Source organism: Ambystoma mexicanum, chromosome 1p (genome assembly GCF_040938575.1).
Source record: "Ambystoma mexicanum isolate Mex_15411 chromosome 1p, UKY_AmexF1_1, whole genome shotgun sequence".
Lineage (NCBI taxonomy): Eukaryota > Metazoa > Chordata > Amphibia > Caudata > Ambystomatidae > Ambystoma > Ambystoma mexicanum.
In genome coordinates this window covers 272671876-272692374 of record NC_090921.1, presented here as the reverse complement: position 1 = coordinate 272692374, position 20499 = coordinate 272671876, and the positions used below count along the sequence as shown (strand labels likewise).

General features: G+C 47.9%; 1 protein-coding gene across 12 annotated transcripts in view; it reads left to right on the top strand.

Moving 5' to 3' along the window:
- Positions 1-20499, top strand: part of GNG7 (G protein subunit gamma 7) — a 796319-nt gene that overhangs the window by 376933 nt on the left and 398887 nt on the right. The window contains exon 1 of one of the 12 annotated variants that reach the window (XM_069646624.1): positions 2544-2620. The exons of the other annotated variants lie outside the window; for them this stretch is intronic. The gene's annotated coding sequence lies outside the window, so the exon portion shown is untranslated. Of the gene's footprint in view, positions 1-2543; positions 2621-20499 lie in introns of those variants that run through there. 12 annotated transcript variants of the gene reach the window in all.

The following is a 20499-nucleotide window of genomic DNA, read 5'->3' as shown; positions in this document are numbered from 1 at the left end:
ATATGCGAACAGAGGAGGACAAATCCCCAATCTGATAAAGTGAAAGTATCAAATTAATAGGCACATACATATCGAATTAATAGGCACATACTTGAGCGACACAGTGGGTAGATTCAATTTAAAAGAGCACAGTCAAGTACTATCTTACTGGCCTTATCTGTCTAGTAAATCCCAGACATCCTCGATTTTTACAGTGCCACATAACCTAAATACTAAACACTATTGTTAAAGACTAAAGCACATCCCAGGTCTACGTCCTCAATATCGATATTAGCCCGTGCTGAAGAACATGATGACACGGTATTGCAGAAAGGACGTCTCAGCAGGAGATGAATAACACTGCCTTCATCAGGACCCAAAGGGAAATAGAGCTCTGTGGATGTGATACGATACATTTTTACTACCATGTAAACAAACAACCATTAAAATCCATATCTAAAAGACTAAAAGAGTATACGGATGAGAGAAAAGAAAAGGAGGAGTAAAAAACAAAAACACTTAAATTTCCTATCCTTTTATTTGAATTCAGAGTTAAAATGACATACTTCTATCGTAGAGTGTGCCATCACCTAAGGTGAGACCAGCCACCAATGTGTCTACATTAATTTCCTAACCATATCAAAGAAAGCAAGTCATCAAAAAAGAAGAAAAGGACAAACCTCCAAGCGGTTTCCTGTAGCAGAGCGTGAAGGCCAGCAAGACTGTGCATAACACCCAAAGGGCCCAGAGGCGCCCCCAGCCAAAATTGTCCAGGAAACTAGTAGTTGAAATAAACTTACTATGCACTCGCAGTGGAGGCACTCAAAAGAAATTACTGCTTCATAAGTGTCAACTCCATGGGTCTCATCTTTTATTTATTCAGAGACCAAGAATCCCAATTCAACTGGAAATAATATATATATATATATATATATATATATATATATATATATATATATATGTAACGTCCCATTCGATATATCCATTAATATGGGCCAAACCAGAGTTGAGGCAGCACAGTCACAGATAAATACATGGAGTTCCAGGTCATGTTCCCAGAACTGAAAGGAAACAGTTTGTTTTATCCTCCATTGATGCGTGCTTGCTGTGAATAACTATCTTCAGACATTAGTTATGCAGCGATTCATATTCTATGATGGAGACACTTATACTGGTGTCACGCATGGGCCTCACAAAATATGGAAGGCCCAAATTGACATACCCGGACACAAATTCAACTGATCGTCTCCTATTAGCAACCTATTCCACTCTGTCTCTCCACTGACAGCACACCAGCACGTGCGGCGAGACCGACACATTAGTCCTTCATGCAGGAGCCAAAACGCAGCAACGCTAGCCCCTTCTGTTAACCTAGATCCATTCACATGAACTCTTGCCCATCTCAAATGTACACCACTCATAGATCACTGTAGTCGTATAAACACTTCGGGCAAAGGCAACTCAATGTCCCCTTGCCTGAAAGGTGCCGCAGAACCTTCCTTCCCAATCATCTACGTTGGGAGATACTAAGACCGAACTCAATGTCGTTGTGCCGTATTTGAATACAGCAGCACGATCGCGTGAGTCTGCATCGATGGAATTAATAGAAATGAAAATGGGACTACCTCCTCACTGGCAACATGCTTTTCTACATTAGCCATGATCGCCTAGATCTAATCGGGTCTTATAGTTCTTGCTTAACAGGTAGCGAAATACCCATACAGCATCAGTTGGTGGGTAAAATCACCTGTAGCAACTCATGGGCGCCCCACAGGGCGCACACCACTAGGTGCATTTTATTATGCCATAGGGCACAAATAGAGCCTATTGGCCATATTCTCTGTATGGCCATGCTGACTCCAAATTGTGAATAGCTTTTGTAAATGGCATATTAGCCCCATAAGTGTACCGTCAAGATATTCTGTTGATGTCATACTCCAAATTCTGTCACTCCTCATCTGTACATTCCCATTTCTTGGGATCAGAGGTGAAGATATATTGGGGTACAGTTACTCATTCTTGAAAAGAGGGAAGGCTAGAGGAAACCTAAACCCAAAAGACCACTTTTCTATTTAATTATCAGGATAGAGCAGAATGAGCTAGATGTCCTACAAGCAGATGCTTGATGTTTGAAATTACCAATGTTGTGGGTTACTTTCATTGAAGCCCTTTTCTCTGGTATCCAAGCAATGCATCCACCGCGCTTCTGAAATATTCAGATTGCGAGATGTGCATGCATTCTTAGGAAGGGCTTCTAAAATCCACCAAGTCACATCCTCAAATGTCTGGCCATATTCCATATAGTGGGATACCATTGATGCATTGATGTTCTTGCACCTAATACGAGACCTGTGTTCAACAATTCTTGTGTGAACAGGTCTAGATGTTTGACCTACATATTTTAGGCCACATGGGCATTCTACACAATAGATGGCATTTGATGTCTTACAGTTGATGTGAGCTCGAATACTCCACTTTCTGCCTCTCACTTCGAACTCTTTTATTTTTTGCTATACCTACAGACCGAACACCCTCCACAGAGGAGTGCCCTACCAGTGGGCGAAGATCCCATCCAGTAGTCCTGTTCTTGGAGATCTGTGGCTTTGAATGTACAAACAGATCCCTGAGATGTTTCTGCCTAGTAAGTGCAAACAATGGCAGGGGTTCATCTGTTAGCTCCAATTTTACAAGTGGCCAAAAAGTCTTAATCCCCTTCTTAACCGCATAGGTGTGTGTAGTATACAGCAATACACAGACCAACTTTTCGTCTTTGCTGAGTTCTTTCGGAATTAAGAGGGTATCCCTATGTCTATATTTGGCTCTTTTAGCTGTATTTGAGACCAGTTTAGCGGGTACCCTCTTGCTACCAGACGTTCTTTAAGGTTATCGCAACCTAAGAAATTGGCTATACAGAAGATTCTCCTCAACTCTCCTTGGATGGAAACTGGAGAAATGGAGTAGTGCGTTCCTGTCCGTAGGCTTTCTAAATAGAGAGCACTCAATAGTTCCATTTCTAACGCAGATGCTCAAATCCAATAAATGTATTAATTTTATGCTGGTATTGATCGTAAATGTAATCTGCATATTATGCAAATTAAGCAATAGAAAGAATTCCTGAAGGGTATCTGCCGAACCTTGCCAAATCATAAAAATGTCGTCAATATAACGACACCACAGCTGTATGTGGCCCAGGAGCGGATTAGTATCTGTAAGCACAAAAGGATGTTCCAACATTGCCATATATAATATGGAAAGACTGGGTGCAAAAGCCACGCCCATTGCGGTGCCCTGGGTCTGTAGACAAAATTGATCTTTATATTTAAAATAATAATTTTCCAGGGTAATCGTGAGAATCCCCAAGATGAATTCTGCCGAAATGTCACAGGGTGGTGCTACAGTAATTCATATTTCCCGAATACATTGAATTGCCTCCTCCTGCGGGATACTCGTGTACAGAGCCCTTATGTCTAAAGTGACCAAAATGTCCTCATTATTGTCAAAGGGTCTCACTTCAACCAATTGTATCACTAAAGAACTATCACTATCACGTAAATACGTGTTGGTTTTCTGACTGAGGGGCTCTAGGAATTTGTCAATGTATTTACATATTGGCTCTAAAACCGAGCCACATCCCGCAACAATAGGGCGCCCTAGTGGATTATTTGCATCCTTGTGAATCTTGGGTATTGCGTAAAATGCTGGAATACACCCATCTGAGGTGTTCAAAAATTCAAACTCATCTTGCGTGAGCCACTCCTCATATGCCAAAGCTGTAACTGACTGTATCTCAACATTTTTTATAGCTTACTGCATCATACAAAAGATTAGAAACCATCTCATGGTACTGCTCTTGGTTGAAGGACGTAGACCTGGGATGTGCTTTTGGTCTTTAACAATGGTTTTCAGTATTTAGGAAAGCAGGAGAGGGAAAAGGACAGTGGGCCTCTGTGGGAGTGAATTCAGCAAAACACGAGCAAAATACAGCATCCCTTACCAGATGCGAGTGCATTCACTGTGATGTTTCGTGGAGAAATGGGATGAGGGCTGTGTGTGCAGCAATAGTCTCCAAGCACACAGATTCCCCATGACCCTCCACCCCCAACCAAACGCTATGCGCCATGACCCCCCCACACCCAAACAAACTCTATGCCCCATGACTCCCACAACCCAACAAAGTCATCCCCATGCATCCTCACACCCCAACAAAATGCAATGTCCCCCTGTACCCAATAAGAATGCAGTTATCTAGGGAGCATGTGCATGAGCTGCAGGACGAGGGAGCTTGAAGGCAGGCTAGATGGATGGATGGCTGGCTGGCGAGATGCATTTTGGGCAGGCCTCTTCTCAACTTGGACTACGTCTAGTGTGGCAATGCTGAAATGCCTTCCATCAGCAAGCCTTTTGCCACGCCAGCCGCAGTGCTGGCCCGCCATTGGTGCAGAGCATGCACTACGTGCCTCGTAAGAGCCACGTAGTGCATGCACTGAACCAATGGAGAGTCTGTTTGCCCGGCCTAGCAAGGCAAACAAAGATGTTCCTAATGGATTGTGGCCATTACTGCCAAACATTAGGAAAGTGCAAGACCAAGGCGGGCCGGAAACACCAATATGCCGGGCCGCACTTGGCCCGTATGTTGTGCACTGTGAACATTTAAAAATTCAACTAGATAGCATTCCAATGCTTATTTTTTGTGTGTGTTTTCATAGTCCTTGCCATCAGAAAATGCAGATCAATCTTGATCTTACCACCAGAGGCATTTTCAGTCAGAATTGATAGGATATGTTCACTCTGCACAGAAAGGCATGCAACCTCAGATATGTTGCTGCCAGGGGTGTTGCTAGGTCTGGAAAAGATTCGGGTTTACGCTAATGTCGGGACTGTCAGGACTCGGAGCTGGCTAGCCTTTTGGTTGTAGTCCCTGATGTTCTAGCTTGGGCTGCAACCAAAAGACCCAGGGGTGTTGCTCCCTCACTCCCCCTAGCAATGTTTCTGGTTGCTGCCATTTTAGAACTCATCACTGGGATGGAACTTGATTCCAGGTACATCAAGCCAGGGACCATGCTAGCGTGTACCCAATCCAACTTAAGGAGACTCAATTATGTAAGCAAAAACTGATGGTTCGAACCTTTGAGTGAGCACTTCGCAACCACTAGAAATTCCTCTTTGTAGTGTTGGCTCAAGGATTTCCATCCATCTTATTGTTCATGTGCCAGTGTCCACCACTACTGCAAGGAATGCAAGCACAAGCTTTGCCTTATCATGTACCATGGTGTTCTGTATCCACCCTCCCTTCTTTTCAAGTTCATTTCAGATATTCATAGCGTTCTTTGTTCTTTTCCCAATTCCACTATGAATCAAGAAACTTGACCGTCTTTATTTGGGAAACTCCCCATCTACACTCACCACAGTAGCTTCCCTCTCGGTTATGTGCAGTGTTCCACGGTGCCAAGAAGTGAGGTTTATTCAGTGGATCAGTGTCATCTTGCACTGAAGCATAGCCCAGAAGCTACTCATAATGTCAATAGCTGTCATTTATATGATCAAAGGGTGTTATTGCTCACCCCTCATCCCTACCAGACCACCTTAGACTGGAAACCAACTACTCGCATTTTCGCAAACAGGAAAAACCCATATCTTCAAATAAACGGCCATCACGGCATATGCCTCAGTTAGCTTAATTCTATGTGACTGTCCCGTCTGCTCTGTCTAATCACTATCTGTTCCGTCCGTTCTCGTGTCCTTGTTTCTGCGCCCCGAGGCTCGCGAGCTACCGGCGCAATATAAATATTAAATAAATAAAATAAATAAATCCCTGTGATACCACGGTCCCGCTGGATGCCCACGGCCTCCCTTTGGAGCTAGAATGTATGACAGATTTGAGCTCGAGTTCCAGAGAGGATGTTCAGTTTGGTAAAAACTACGATACTCAACAGTGGCTGTGTATTAGGCTTTAAGTGTGTGGCATCATTTTGTGTTCCTGTGTTCTTCATGGAGGACTGGCGCTGCATTTATTTTGTGATGCAGCTTGTATGAGCCGAAAGTGCTGCTTGGTGTAGCAGTTCTGAGATGTATAAAATACCTTGTAGTCCTAAGATGGGAAATGACTAGTGACAAACTGCTGCAGTAGGAGAAGCTCCCTTTGCGACATGACCTATTTCCACCCGATAGGGTGTTGCCACAGATTCAGCAACAAGGCGTGTCCTGCTGTTTATCAGGCAGAAAATCCTCCAGACCTAGGAGTACTGTTAAAGCACGACAACTTATTTCAGTGGTTAAGGCCCTGTGCATGGACCTGGTACCAGACCATGGGTACAAGCACATCTTAGGAACGCACCAGAGCGGTCATGTCACAGAATCCGTTTTGCTCAACCAGCTGCACCACCAGGTATTGGTATTGACATGGTACCAGATCCGTGTTCTCCTCACTGTCGTTTAGAGAACAATAATTTAGTCCTTAGGCCACATCCCCTAACTATGCCCCCCACCCCGATTTCCAATCCCACTTAAGGCATTGCATATAACAGCCAGTCCGCATGCATACATGCTTTCAGCAAGCCTTACTACTTGAATGCTTATCAAGAAGTGATGCACCTTTTTGTCCAGAATGTTCTGTGCAAATAATTCGTTTGAACTTGGACAACCCCCTACCAGTGCCTTTCGGTTGTAGGAATAGAAGTAAAAATTACCCTTGTGACCATTCTGCAACTCTTAGGGCCTGATTCAGTGTTTTCCAATGGGATTGTGCCATTGTAAACCGCTTCTGTCAATCAGCGCCATAGTCTCTCCCTCCTTCAAAACACCCACCCGGTCATCATCTTGCACATGTACTGTGTATTTGAACTTTTCTGGTATTTCGGGAAAACCTATGGAAAATGTGACAGTTGGTGAGATACTTTTTTTGGATCGTGCATGCAAGCACTCATGGGACATGGTACTGGAGGGCCCACTTCTTTCATGCCAGCCTGCCTCCCGCGCAAGTCATTCCCAAATAGCTGTGCATACAGAGCAAGACTAAGGGTACTGTAATGCATCAGCATGTAGGTATTCTTTTTTGGATATTGTTTTGTACTCCTTGACTATATTATTGAAGCCCCTCCGTAGGCTCTTGGGCTACTTCAGTGAATGCTCAGCTTTTCAGTTAATGGTATTACAGTATAGAACCATAGCCCGGCGACAGCATGCTCGCCCTGTGCAGCCATCCTGGTGCCACCATCCTGGTGCCACCACAATGCTGGCTCCCTGTCGGAATAAGCAGAATTGTACCTGACGTGCCACAAAGGTTTTCAGTTTCACAATCGGCTATAGATTATCCTAGGGTTTAAAGTTGCCCAGAGTACTAATGGGAAGAAATTACCAATCGCCACTGGTTTACTGAAAACCTATTTTCACAATGGAGGATTTTTTAATTTTAAGTATGATCTTCCGAGTTCAAATTCTTTGTCATTTTGTTAAAGTGTAGTTGTGGAATATATAACTATAAACAGTGGTTCGAAGTGTACTTCAAAGAAATAGTGGGAAGTATGTTCCCTGCTGGCCTGCCCCATCGCCATGCGCAATCCAAACCCCCAATCACACCTGCTATTTAAGAGAATTTAAAGTCCAGGGCACTGAAGTGAAAGTTGCAACTTCTTACTACACTTTTATTTTAAAACGAACCCATTCTGGAACGGTCTCTTTTAAAAAAAAAAAAAGTATAGAAACAGTAACACTTTTTTTAAAACAAAAAAATAGGAGCTCCGCTCCCAACCACTCCTGCCCACTGACTATAAATATATCAGTGTGTTTAATAACCTGCTGAGACTCCATTAACTGATGTTGTTCTTATGTTCTCTGCAAGTATGCAGAGATGAGAGCCTGCAGATTGCCTTCTACCGAATACAGCACGAGTGTTCAGTCTCGCTACCAAACGTGAAACCAAGTGAACTCCTTGCAGGACATTAGATTAAGGGGGAAAGTCTGTCGAGGCAGGTGAGTGGGCACCACTTTTCTTGATTCTAATTGTTAATCTCTATGGCAGTCGTGCTTCTTTCAGGAATGTGCGTGCGGTGCAGCCCACTAAGAGTGCCACCGTGTCGGAATATATATATATATATATATATATATATATATATATATATATATATATATATATATATATATATATATATAATGTGAAAAAGAGATACGAAGGCTAGTTAGCCATCGGTGTGGTCCGCACACACCGATGGCCAACTAGCCTTGGTCTCTTTTTCGCTTAGATTAAGGGGGACCAGCAGCTTTTGGTGCTCGCAAATCTGTGGTTTGCAGGCCAGTGCCAGGTCTTCACAGGCACCTTTCCCCTCAATGTCTGTATTCTCGTGCTTGTGGTGGCTTAACACAAAATGATCTACCCCTCTACAAAATGCACTGAGGCATGACCAACTACACACAAAAACAACTTGGGCCAAGTGGATGGGTGGGACAGCGTGAGTAGTTGAGTGGAGAGGCTGCACAACAAAGGTGCCTGTAACAGGCCATTCATTCCCGGCGCAGCCTGTTCTATCTGCCAGAATGTTGTGCTTGGCAATTAGTTCACACGTTGGAAATTGGCCAGAGCTCTAGATGAAAAATATGGTTAGTCTGGCCGTTTTCTTCATTGGCATGGCCTGTTTTATGGGGCCTTAATTTATGGAAATATTGGATGCCCATGTGTTCACCAGGCCGGTATACCATTCCTGCCACACGTGCAGCTTCACGAAAAGAAGGGTGCTCGCATTAAGAGCAGGTGAGCTGCATTAATGCCAAGTTGTATATTGTTTAGCTGTTCGGTTTGAGCGTTACTCCTCAAGGCAGGAAAGAGCAGGGACTCGACTACTGTTAGAAATCAAAATTTACGATGACGGTTGTGGATTATATCCTACGTGAGAGAGGGCAGAATCGATGACGTGTGGTCGTAGGCCATATTATGGGGGCAGAGTGGGAGGAGAGTCATCCATGCCCATGATTTCCTACCTTGGTGTCCTTGACTTGATGCCTATGTTCGGTGTGAGAAGTCTGTGGGGGGTGCCAAGGGAAATCCAGCAGAGGTGCGCCATGGGAGGTGCGAGTAGGTTTCCGTTTTCGCGCGGGTTTTAATATTCTGTGCAGGTTCGGGCCTGCGATCACAGATTACAGACAGTAGTTTTAATGGTGACGAGCTATTGGGGGGTGGGGGAGCCGGTGTGTGGTATTTGAGCAGTGCTTCGGGTTGCAGTTTTGAAGGACGGGCTGCACCGTGTGTTGCTGGGGGAGGGCAGAGGGGGGCCCACACGTCGTAGCTTTCTCACTGTTGACGCAAGGCCCCAATGATCGGAGTGTCCCTGGCCATGCTGGTCCCCACTTTGTCTGTACCTCACCCGAAGAACTCGGGAGTTCCATCGGCGTGATATATGCCGGGGCCCCAGGTGATGACCACGTGCATGTTTTCATTTGCACCCTACTGTTGTGCGTCGCCACCTAGAGGGGGTGAAGGAAAGGGCAGTGACCTGGTTCCCACAGCCGAGTGTGAAGTGGTGCCCCTTGCTCACAGTGCGACGATAGGTAGGCTCCCCAGTAACCCACGGACCGCTCCCCCTGTTCCTGTTTTGGCGCCCTTCTTTATTTAACCGCTGATAACGTGACGAGGTTAATGGAACTGAAACGCATTAAAGTAACATTACAATTTAGACCGGTGTCTCTGCCGTGTAAAGCAGCGCTCCTCCTGCATTTACTGGTATGAATGTGGCTGCCAGATGCTCCAACGCCCTTCACACCCGGAGGTGACAGTCCAGCTGTGAGCCCAGCGCGTACGCGGGAACGGGGGTATGGGGAAGCTGGCTTTCCGAGAGACAGGTGTGCTCGGAGTTTCACTTCTCACACGTACACATTGGTCTAATTACTCTAACATTCTCGCGGAATAAATGCCCGCCCAGTAGGGCCATCCTCGCCACATTGAGATTTGTTGACCGCATGCCACCGTGACGTGTCCGCGAGGCTGTTTTGCAGCCGAGGAACTACAAAATAGCAGTTTGTGTCATCTGAAAGGGGTGAGGTGGTCTTGTGAGGAACTCCTTGAGGCATTCCAGCGCTCCACGCCCTGAACACTCGGGCTCTGCCAAGTGCCCGAGTTTTCTGGTCTTACGATACAATGATAGCCGTTTTTGTTCGGTGCGGCGTCTTATGCGGTTCTTTAGGTAACCAGTGGCACAGCCATATAGTGCTTTAGGTGAAGTGGTCAACAGCTTAAAGGTGATTTATTTGGCCTCATGAAGATGTTGGAGTTTTGCGTTCTCGCCTCTTTTTTTATGGTCTGGGTTTTGAGAAAACCTTTCAGAACTGCGTTGTTGAATCTGTGTGCTGAGGCCTTCAGTTTATACTCCTAAACGAGCTCACATCAATTTGATTGGCCATGCCTGGCTTCAAAGCATGATCGTGTCTTTTCAGCTCCTCATTAGCTAAAATCCACTTCTCAATCCAGAAAGGGGCCTGGCTTTATTCTGGGCCCCTGCCGCATGGCTATTTTCATATTCTTGTTTGCGAGGGCCACAGGGAATCCGAGTTTGAGGCAGTGCTTTAAATGCGTAAGTACCTGCTGGTCCCGAGTACCTGAGCTTCTTTTATTAGAAAGTCGTAGTTCAGCACTTCTCAGCAGAAACCCAATACTTTTAATTCAGGACTAGCGGCACCTCTAAACAGTAAGCAGATAATATGGGAGACTGAGTACCTGCACTTCTGTGCTTTGCATTTGAAGTACTGGTATGAGGTAACGTTCAGCATTAGCAAAGCAAACTCTACATAAGCGTCTTCCATCAAGATCTATCCCCCTCCCTTATTCCTATGGCAGCTCACTTTTGTGGCTTCCTGCTGGTTTGACCCGTGTTTCTGCATCGCCAGCCCTCTTGAATGTTAGATTGCCTTGACTACTGTTAGGACAGACTTCCATTTTTTGGGGGTTCTCTTGACCTATTTTATAGGACCCAGAATATTTTATTTTCCAATGCTGTTTTTTCTGGATCTTTGACTTTATTTTTGTGAACACAAGGACTTCTACTGAAGTCCCCCTGTCACTGCAGCCTATTTCCATTTATTGGCTGTTAAATCAGGTGTACTTGTTAAGCACCCATTTTTGTCCCATCGTAACTGTTACTCTACAATTGTGCTGTGGAGTAGACCAGTGGCCATATAATGTATTAGTGATGCAGTCATTTTTACTGCATTAGTAGCCCACTGTACCAATATGGGATCCATTTGGTACTAATGCTTTTTTTAAACCCAGCTCCTGGTGATTGTTTTGGGCCATCCCTTTGCCTGTGGGCAGCAAAAGGCAAGCCTAAAATGGCAATTGTGCTGATGTGGACTCACACTCAGTGCATCCATGCACCCTCTAGAGGAGTTTCATCTGGTTTAGCCTAGTTTTCTGCCCAGCACAAGACCAGTATTCATACTGTATGGGTGGATATGACTTTTGGCAGTTTTTTGGAGCAGCAGAATTGGCTGGCCACCAACATCTGTACATCTGCTTTATGTGGGAGTGGAGTGCTGCTTAGTGATTTTGCTTATATAAGTGAAAGCCTGTACATTTCTCAGATTCTTACCTGAATTGCTGGAGGATTGCCACAAAGGTGTGCTCGGTTTGTGCATGTGGGCTGGACCCTGTCTCCTTTGCCCCTTGTTCTTATTTTCTTTTGACCGCTGAAATCCCTTGCTGGTCTTTCCCTAGACCGACTCCCAATCCTTGTTGGCTAGTCCATCCCATGCTGGCACTGTTTCTTGGGCTTTGCTGTGTCGCCTCCCTGTAAAATCCTCCAGGTCCAAGTGCCTTGAGGTAGGCTTTCTTCGAGGGGATTGGGTCCTACGACGTATTCCATATCTATGACAGGTAATCACCACAGCTGTGCTGCTTCGGAAACTTTTTTCGGCGTCTGCGTCGATGACGTCGACGCGCCGTTGTCGAGGACCTCCTCCGACGTCATCCGATGTGATAAGTAGGACGCACGACGCCCGTAGCCTCAGTTCCGTTTTTTCCGCGAACGTGTTGCTTCGTGAATCTCGGTTAATGCCTCGACTCTTTGGAGTTCTGTTCTTCTTGGTTCTTCGAACCTGTTCGTTTATGTGAGAAAATCCTTCGTGTGAAGATGTCTTCTACTTCATCTTCGACCCCGCGTCCGGGCTTCAAGAAGTGCGGGGAGTGTGGGTCTAAGATGTCGGTGACGGACTCGCACAACGCCTGCCTCTGGTGCCTCGGGGAGGCCCACGACATGGATGACTGTATTGACTGCCAGTCGCTCACATCCAAAGCCTTACGTGAACGTACAAAGAAGTTGTCGGTGGGTCGGGTGTCCAAGCCCCGGAAGTCGTAGTCTGCGGGGCTTTCGACGGATGATTCGAGAGGTGACTCTCCGCGTCATCGTCGGAAGTCTCGTGGGTCTCCTTCTAGGAGTCAGTCTCGCCACTCCTCGGCCTCTTCGAGGTATTCTCGGAAGCGCCGTCAGCGGTCGTCTTCCAGGTCCTCTTCTGAGGACTCTGCCCGGCACGTCGCTTACCCCACCAGCCGTGCAACGCCGGAGAAATGGGCTTCCTTCGGGAAGAAAATGCTGGCGATTCTCGAGTCGCAGGGTACTAAGCCGTCCGCGCCCCCGAGTGGGGTCGGCCGTGAGAGGTCGAGAGACACCGCTCGCAAGAGTGGTCGGCACAAGTCACGGGAGAGGTCCCGTTCGGACAAGGGGACTCGTCCTCGATGTACCCGTTCCAGGTCCCGGTCCTCGACGCGTTCGAGACCGTGTGCACCTGTGATGTCTACGAGGAAGACATCGACATCTGAGGCGTCGAGGGCGTCGACAGGCTTTCTCGAGGCTCCGGCTCCGAGGAAGTCGTCGAAGCCGTCGACGCTCAGGCCGTCGAAGGACACGCTCGGAGCTCCGGCTTTGAGGACTGTGTCGTCGCCGTCGATGCTGGCGGCGCTGCATCTGACGTCGACGCCGATCCTCTCGGCGCCAATGCCTGTTCTCTCGACGCCGGCGCCGATTCACTCGACGCCGGGGTGTCAGAGGTTCCCCGTGGCATGGGGGAACCCCCTAGGAAGGCTCTGGTTAAGAGCAAGCACTCTCGGGTGCCTTCTTTTCACCACCTAGAATATATTTCAGAGGTGGATGAGGATTCTGATGGCCTGGCTCCTAGTCGGGTTCCAGATGAAATGGTCTCGGGCCATAGTCAGTTTGACGATTTGAGGCAGTCACTGCATGATGCCAGTGGACTGGACACCTCTCTGGAGGTGGAGTTTTGTAGGCCTGAGCCTGGCTCTCATGCCGATTCCTCGTACCGGCGCCTTATGGCTAGGGTTTCCGAGTACTTGGGATGGTCTGCTCCCCCAGGGGAGTTTGTGCAGGATGATCTCACGGACATCCTTGATGTTGGTCCCCCAACTGACCCGGTACTGCCGTTTCATATGGCTCTACAGAGAAGGGTGGCGGCAGCCTGGACTGCTCCGGACAGTCTCCCGGCGGTGGGCAGGTCCTTGGCGCGAAAACACCGTCCAGCCAGTAGCGACCCCTGCTACTTGACCAGGCACCCCACTCCGGAGAGTTTGGTGGTGCAGGCGGCCACGGCCCCGGCAAAGCAGGCGTCGTACCCTACCATCCCTCCTGATAGGGAGGACAAACGTTTTGATGGCTGGGCGAAGAAAGTGTTTTCTTATGGTGGTATGGCGCTTCAGGCGGCCAACTCCATTTGTGCCTTGTCTCGTTTCACACACACTCTGTGGAACTGTGTTGCGTTAGCGGCTGAACATATTCCCGAAGGGGACGATCGGGATGGTTTCCTTGCTATGGTCCAGGATGGTAAGGATGCCATTTGTGAGTCCGTTCAGTCGGGTTTGGACATGGCTGAATGCGTCAGCAGGTCCATGGCAGCGAGCACCGTGATACGCAGGTTTGCGTGGTTGCGGAAGTCGGGGTTTGCTCCTGATGTGCAGTCCCGGCTCCTCAACATGCCCTATGACGGTGAACACCTTTTTGGCAGCAAGGCTGACGAGAGCCTTGAGAGGTTGCAGACCTCCAAAGCTGCAGCAAAGTCGTTGGGCGCTGCAGTTCGCCAACCTCCGCCTTTTCGTCCTAGGGGACAGCAATGGTGGGGTGGTTCCTTTCGCTATTACTCGCCCTTCAGTAAAGCGAGAGGAGCTGGCAGTCAAAGAGGCCAACGCAGGGGTACCAGAGGTGGACGACAGGGTACCCGTGGTGCCAAGGCCGCTCGGGCAGTTGCCTCTTTGCCCTCGGGTAACGCCGCAGCCGCTACCTCTCATTCATGAGGCCATGTCCCATGGTTCACCGGTTGGGGGAAGGCTGGCGCAGCATCTTGTAGAGTGGCGTGCCATTACTTCAGATGTGTGGGTTCTGGAGATCATAACCCACGGCTACCGTCTTCCCTTTCGGCAGAGGCCTCACGACAATCCAACCGGGAACCTCTCTTTGCAGAGTCCGGATCCGCTCCTTGCGCAGGAAATTCAAGCCCTGCTGGAGAAAGGCCCCATAGAACTGGTGCCTGTAGCGGAGAGGAACAAGGGATGGTATTCCCCTTATTTTTTGTTTTCGAAGAAAGATGGGGGATTGAGACCCATCATGGACTTGCGCGTTTTGAACAAACTCCTCAGGAAGGACAAGTTCAAGATGGTTACTCTCTCTCAAGTCCTCCAGGCCCTTCAGCTTCAGGACTGGTTGGTGTCTCTCGACCTCAAGGATGCTTACTTCCATGTGCCGATCCATCCCAAGCACAAGAAGTACCTGAGGTTCGCGGTTGGCGACTCGCACTTTCAGTTTCGGGTCCTGCCGTTCGGATTGACCTCCGCCCCGAGGGTTTTCACCAAGCTCATGGTGGTGGTGGCAGCGCATCTCAGGCAAGGGGGGATTCACGTCTACCCCTAACTGGACGATTGGTTGATCAGGGGGAGCTCTCCCGAGCAAGTCCTGGATCATCTGTCCGTCACCTGCCACTCCCTTCACAGGCTGGGCTTCTCCCTCAATTTAAAGAAGTCCCATTTGACGCCAACACAGCGGCTCCAGTACATCAGAGCAGTGCTCAACACTTCCCTGGGGCAGTGTTTTCCTCCCCAGGTGAGGGCTCTTCACATTCAGCAGATGGTGCACAAGTTTCAGCATGCCCAGAAGCTCCCAGCGTTCGCGTTCTTGAGGTTGCTCAGCCTCAAGGCATCCTGCATTCTTCTGGTGCCAGAGGCTTGCCTGCGGATGAGATCTTTGCAGTGGGCACTCAAGATGCAATGATCGCAGTCCTCCGGCAGGATGTCGGACCCGGTTCAGGTGCCGCCCTCGGTCGCCCGGGACCTTCTGTGGTGGGCCTTCGAAGGCAACTTGATGAAGGCGGCTCCATTTTGGCTTCCCTGGCTGGAGGTGACGATCGTGACGGATGCATCCTTCACGGGATGGGGAGCTCATGCCAACGAGCTGACAGTCAGCGGTCGTTGGTCTCCGTCGGAGTCCAGACTCCATATCAATCTGTTGGAGCTGAGGGCCGTCAGGCTAGCCCTGAAGGCATTTCTGCCGACTGTGCGAGGAAAGAATGTCCTGATCCTGACGGACAACACAGTGGCCATGCACTACCTCAACAAAAAGGGGGGGCAGGGTCACTTCCTCTGTGCAGGGAGGCGATGCAGCTCGAGATCTGGGCGATCCAGCAGGAAGTTTCGATCTCGGCAGTTCATCTGGCCGGAGACAAAAATGTGACGCGGAAGCTCTGAGCAGGCAGAGCACGATCTCTCACGAGTGGGAGTGGGCTCAGGAGATTCTCCTGGAGATCTTCGCCCTTTGGGGGACCCCTCAAATGGATCTCTTCGCCTCCAGTGTCAACCAGAAGTGCGAGAGGTTCTGCTTGCGGGAATTTCCTCCAAAAGGAGCCTTAGGAGACGCGTTTGTGGTGGAGTGGTCATTCCCGCTGCTGTATGCGTTTCCTCCAGTCCCCGTCATCCCGCAAGTGCTGCGGAGGTTACAGAAGTTCGGTTCCCGGATGATCCTCATTGCTCCGCCGTGGGCTCGGAGGACGTGGTACCCGGACCTTCTCGACTTGTCCATCTGCCCTCCACGTCGTCTTCCCTACCGAGACGATCTGCTCTCATGAGAGGGGGGTCAGGTTCTCCATCCAGAGGTCAGATCCCTCAACCTTCACGCTTGGCTTCTGAAAGGTTGAGGTATAAGGATTGGGACCTCCCTGAAGACGTGATGGTGGTGTAGCTCTCGGCCCCACGGCCAGCAACGAAGTCTCTGTACCGTTGCCGTTGGCGTAAATTCTGCGACTGGTGCAGAGTTCAGAATGTGGATCCTTTTGCATGCAACATCCCCATGGTTCTGTCCTTTTTACTTTCTTTGGCCCACAGTTGCTTGCAAGTGGGTACCATTAAAGGTTACCTGGCGCCGCTGTCCATCTTTAAGCGCTCGTCTGAAGAGTGTTCCTACTAAAATCCCTTTAATTTGACAGTTTCTGAAAGGACTCACAATGTGTTCCCTCCGTCACCTTTCCTGGTGCCCGGTTGGGATTTAAACCTTGTTCTTAAGTTTCTTATGGGTGCTCCGTTTGAGCCTTTGCTTTCTTGTCCTTTGAGGCTGTTAACTCTGAAAACTGTGTTTTTGGTTGCGGTTACTTCCGCTCGCAGAGTGAGTGAGTTACAGGCACTTTCAGTTAAGCCACCCTTCACTGTATTTCACAAGGACAGGGTTGTCCTTAGAGTTCGTCCTTCTTTTCTTCCGAAGGTGGTTCCGGAATTTCATTTGGCCCAGAAGGTTGTTCTTCCGGCATTCTATCCTCCTCCGCATCCTGGTAAGGAAGAGGAGAGGCTCCATAGGCTTGATCCTAGGAGAGCTTTAAGCTTTTATGTTTCACGCATGTCCCGGGTCAGAGTGGACGATCAACTCTTTATTGGTTACGCTGGAAAGCGTTTGGGACAGGCTGTGACGAAACAGACTTTGTCTCGCTGGATTATTTTGGCCATTTCGGAGTGTTACCGCTTGGATGGCTTGCAGGCCCATTCTACCAGGGGTATGGCTGCATCTACTGCCCTGCAGAGGGGTGTTCCTATTCGCAATATCTGTGATGCAGCCACCTGGGCTTCTGTACATACATTTGTACGTCACTATTCCCTCGATTCCATCCGAGGACAGGATCGGGCCTTTGGCAAGGCGGTCCTTTGCTCTGCTATTTGATTGGGAATTCCAAATTTTGATTCTAAATTCTTTCCCTCCTCCTTGCTCTGGTACTGCTTTGGGAGTCTGTCATAGATATGGAATACGTCGGAGGACCCAATCCCCTCGAAGAACAAGTTACTTTCTTACCTGGTAACGTTCTTTCGATGGGATGGTCCGACGACGTATTCCATATCGCTCCCTCCCTGCCTTCCCCGCTGCAGAATTTCTTTTGCGATTGCAGCTTACGTTCCGCAAGGCTTTGTGTCTGACTGGCAGTTGACTAATGTCACACGTTGTGGGGGAAAAAACTGCAACTGAGGCTACGGGCGTTGTGCGTCCTACTTATCACATCGGATGACGTCGGACGTCGGAGGAGGTCCTCGACGGCGGCGCATCGACGCAGGACGCAGACGCCGAAAAAAGTTTCCGAAGCAGCACAGCTGTGGTGATTACCTGTCATAGATATGGAATACATCGTTGGACCATCCATAGAAAGAACGTTACCAGGTAAGAAAGTAACTTGTTCTTCTTTGGGTAGGAGACAGGTGGGTCACCACTATTCCACCTCTGCTCGATCTTGTGCCGTTATGGGACACCCCCAACCAGTGTTGCTGTTGTGGGACAGATCTTTGTTGGCTGGCTGCCCTGACCTCTGCCTCGAGCTGGATCGTCTTCATCATGATGTTCCATCTTCCTGGTTTCTTCTCCATTCCTGCTTTTGCTTCTGGCTGTTTGGCTACCATCCTGGCAAACGCAGATTATTCTAATTTTCATCTGCATGTGTCATCGCAGTCTTATGGTTCATGTCCCTGGGGGCCATATCAACAACTATTATTATCATTGGGGAATTTATTGAGCGCAGACCTAGCTTCTGGAAGCAACGGAGGGCTTTATAACCATAGGGGGAAGAACACATTGAGGGAAGCAGAGAAAAAAGGAGCAGGGAGCAAACCGGGGAGTGTGAGCGTGGGCAATTGGCAGCATGGCATCTACAAGCAACCAGGGGGAAGGGAGGCAGTGAGGAGTAGATCAAGGAGTCTCTGGTATGGCAAGGGAGTGCAGGGTGTGTGGACCAAGGTGCTAAGGAGGAGCCATTCCTTGAAGATGAAGGAAGGTCTTGAGCTCTTTTCAGAACTGTAGAGGTGATGGGGCAAATCTGGTGTTGACGTGGAGGAGATTCCAGTGTTTTGAAGCATAGACAGACGAGGCCTATCTTCTTCTGGTTCTTTCCTTCCTGCACCGTTGTAAATCAAGTCTGCACATTTCCTTCTGGTGGATCGCAGGCTTCTGGAGAGTTTCTCAGTGATGTAGCTTCGGACTTCAGGATGACAGCCTTGTAGATGATGCAACAGCATTTGAAGATTATAATGGCTTGCCGTGGGAGCAAGTGCCGTTCGATGAGGGTCTGGGAGATATGGTCTCCTGCAGCATGCAAGAGACGTTACAGGGATACCAGGGTAGTCGCCGGAAGGCCTTCCAAAAGGGCATTGTGAACCATCCAGATGGGAGAGGACCAAGGCTTAGACTGGGAATCTGAAGTTGTTTTCTAGGATGAAGGGCTTCATTTTCCCACAGGACAGAAAGCTGGTACCAGGCCGTTTGTGTCTTCCTTGCTATGTTCTCTTTGAATGTGAGGTGTTGCCGTAAGTACCTCTTTCTCCGGCTGGTCTGAAACCTGAAACTGGAGCTCTTACAAGGAGTTTCCTCTGGTGTTTCCTGGGGTTGGTTGCTTCTTTTGCTGCTCCTTGTAGGGTAGAACTGGTACAAAGTACTAGTAGCACGCACAGGCAAACCAAAATGGAGCCTATAAGTTCCACGTAGTAACGCGTTGTAACCTTTCAACCAATAATAAGACTCAATGCTATATACTCATTTTAAAACCAAGCTTATCAAAATATGTATAAAAACATGTTCTCCTTTTTTATATCACGGAGAATGGTGTGATCATAAGAAGGAACTATCATTTAATACTAATACGGAATGTCAAACAATGTAAATCGGTTAAATTGACCTATGTCCATTGGTGTCGGCCCAGAGGAAGCTCCTAGGGGAGAAGCACGTGTTGGCTGTCTGTTGGGGTATACATTTCCTTACATATGGATATAAAAGTGAATTTAAAGCAGAACAACATGATAATAGTGTTATGAGATTGAAATAGTGTAAAATTACTTCTCTCATTTTGATGTTCAATCAAAGTATTTTGCTTTCTGACTTTTCTGTAGACAGTTTTTGTTAGGTGTTTTGTGCATTTTTTTCAGCATTCCAATATTAGACCAAGTACTTGGCTAGCTTTAACTCGTAACCGTGGCTGTCCTATGGGATGTGTCCTGTTTTCTGTGGAGAAAACCATTGCAAATGTTTGAACTCCTACAAGCTACTGACAACTGTGCTTTCTTATTTTTCTTGGGTCCCTAGAGTTCTCTGCCAAAACTGACTTCATGAAGTACCATGAGATATTGGGGAGTTTAATTTATAAATCACTGCTCTTCACTCCTTTGCCACAGGTTGTCTTTGGGTTCTTCTTCCTTTAGGTACACATGTTTATAACCCAAAGTCCTTATTTAAACTGATATTTGTTTTAAATGCAATTCTATAATGGGGTATATTTTTCAGTAAACCGGTGTAGAGAGTTCGCGTATTTTCTTTGGTTGATGTTCTCTTTCCATTTGGATATATGGTTTCACACACCTCAGCAGATGGCCGTGGAAAATCTCCCTAGCAGTTACCATGCAAGGCATGGTTCTTTTTCTTTCAAGACCATCTGGTCAGTGTGTCATGCCTGTGCTAAACATTTCAAAGACTTGGTGGTTTCAGAGTGCCTTTGCGATGAAGGCCTTGCCCATGCATGAAGTTCTGGTGGCAAGCTTCACACGAGTGAAACGACGCTGATAAAATTAGGTCTCCAAGGACCACGCAGAGGTTCTGAATTGGAAAATAGTTTTGTTTGGTCACATATTGATTATATCTAATAACTTTTTATGACTCGTATATAAAGCATGATTATAACAGTTTATGCTTAAAAATATTTCCCATCACCTCCATAAGCCAACAAGGGGCAGAACAAACATGGCCATGTCAGTAGGCCCAGAAGATGGACCAGAATATGCCCCAAACTCCAAACCCAAACATTAGGGATTAAATATGGGTCATCTGGATACTTTGATACCTAAACACGGTATGACCTTCACCTTCAAGCCTGCCTCGAACCTCGCTTTCTGTCAGTAGACCTTATTGGTGAGTGCTGAACTCCTGCTTCCTCCAGAGTGAAAATGGTCTACCAATAATCATAGAGTGTGGCAACATTCGAGTGGCATCACAGTCACAGAGTGAAGCGACTTTCCGGATTCCTCCTACCCGGTCT